Source organism: Acomys russatus, chromosome 23 (assembly GCF_903995435.1).
Source record: "Acomys russatus chromosome 23, mAcoRus1.1, whole genome shotgun sequence".
Classification (NCBI taxonomy): Eukaryota; Metazoa; Chordata; class Mammalia; order Rodentia; family Muridae; genus Acomys; species Acomys russatus.
This window is the reverse complement of record NC_067159.1, coordinates 36,351,055-36,352,746: the sequence shown is the minus strand read 5'-3', so window position 1 is coordinate 36,352,746 and position 1,692 is coordinate 36,351,055. Positions and strand designations below refer to the sequence as shown.

At 47.9% G+C, this 1,692-nt stretch overlaps 1 non-coding gene across 1 annotated transcript; it reads right to left on the bottom strand.

The window, feature by feature from the left end:
* Positions 1-893: 893 nt before the first annotated feature.
* On the bottom strand, positions 894-1,025 carry LOC127206726 (small nucleolar RNA SNORA17). Its single transcript, XR_007832831.1, has one exon. It is a non-coding gene; the product is annotated as a small nucleolar RNA SNORA17 (small nucleolar RNA).
* Positions 1,026-1,692: the final 667 nt, after the last annotated feature.

The window sequence follows — 1,692 nt, the reverse complement described above, 5'->3', positions numbered from 1 at the left end:
GCCCTGGAGATGAGTGGCAGGGCCAGCTCTCCCATGCTCATACCCTCGGGGCCAGGTCACCTATAACTTGCACAACCAGGGCCAGCTGTACTGTGTGTGCTTCCTAGACAATGTATGAGCCTGCTCTTCTGAGTACTGCAACTCTAGGGGACAGGGCCAGCTCTGTCATGTTGCCCAGGTGATGTGTGGGCCCAATTTTGCAGAGCCCTCAGATAATAACATGTCCCCAGGCAGCAGTCCAGACCAGGAACGTCTGCCTAGCCTTTGGTGGTAACATATCTCTGCTGCTGCTGCTGCAGGACAACAGACCCAAGTGAGCCCTCTAGTGGCAGCACAGGCCAGGACTGCACCATGGTCCTAGATGGCATTGCTGGCTACTAACATCAGACTGTTCTTCATGACTCTTGAGTCTCCAGTTCTGCTTTTCTTCAGTGTGCCCACATCCTTCTGTTTCTCTTCCATTTCTCCATCGCTTACTCGTTCTACCTAATGATGCCCAGGTTCCTGAATGCCTGGTGTCATGTCAGGAGTGGTTTCAGAAGTGCTATGACCTATCTATGCATTATTACACCAGACAGGGATCATCTCGGGCATAGTCTGGCCCCTCCTCCCACCCCAGGCCTATGTGGTGCTGGTCTGGTGGTCATCTCAGGCTAGCTTTCTGTCTGGGCCCCATGGTGGGCATCTTGGGCTTATTTCTCATCCAGACTAGCTTGTGGGACCCCATGTGGGATGTGGGGGGTGGGTCATCTCTCTAGAGTTCACTTCCACGTGGGGCCTGATTCATACACCGTATTCTTCCAGTCTGCAGCTTGCTTGCCACCCTGGGAGCCTGTCTGGATCTGCACAGGGATGCGGGGCTGGTGGTTGTCTCAAGTTCCCCCTTTTCAGGGAATGTTAGTCTGCTAATCATTCAGATGGTCACAGGTCAGAACACTGAGCTTTGACATGGCCTCTCTCCTCTCTGCCACCTACTGACATGCATGTGACACAGCTGCCACACCTGAAATGCCTCTAGGAGCAGTCAAGGGAGTATTTCAAGTAAACCTCTTGGCATAGTGTCACCCACACCGTAGCTACACACACAATCATCGTCATCATTTCCTTATGATATTTATCTAATTTGCTCTACCAATAGGTAGAAAGGTTGTCGATTAGGAAGTATGTTTCCTGAGACTACTAAGATTCTAGGGTCCAATTCATTATCCCGAGTTTATTTCCCGTGTCTGAAATTTTCTAATTGGATGACATTGTGCTCTCTGTGCCTTTCCATTTCCAGTATACAAGCCAAAGATGATAGTAGCAGTGACTTCTTCAGAAATGAAGATGAAAGTTGTGTTGTTCGTACACATAACTCAACAATGCCTTCCTTCCAACACATGTCATAGCAGTGCTGTGGGTTATCACAGCTAGAAGTGATTTTTGTCCTCCTTGGACATTTTGAAAACTTGTGCAAGTGTATGCCTCAGTGGCATTTATGATTTTGTTTGTTGACAAAGCTAGATTAAAAAAAAAACCGTGAAAAGAATACATAATTAATCATTGTGCTGACTTCTTTCTCTTTTTTATAATAATTTATTCAGATTACATCCTGATTGTTATCCCATCACTTGTGTCTTCCCACTCCCCCCTCCCTCCATCTTTCGCCTTATTCCTCTCCCTTAGACCTCTGACAGAAGGGGACCTCCTCCC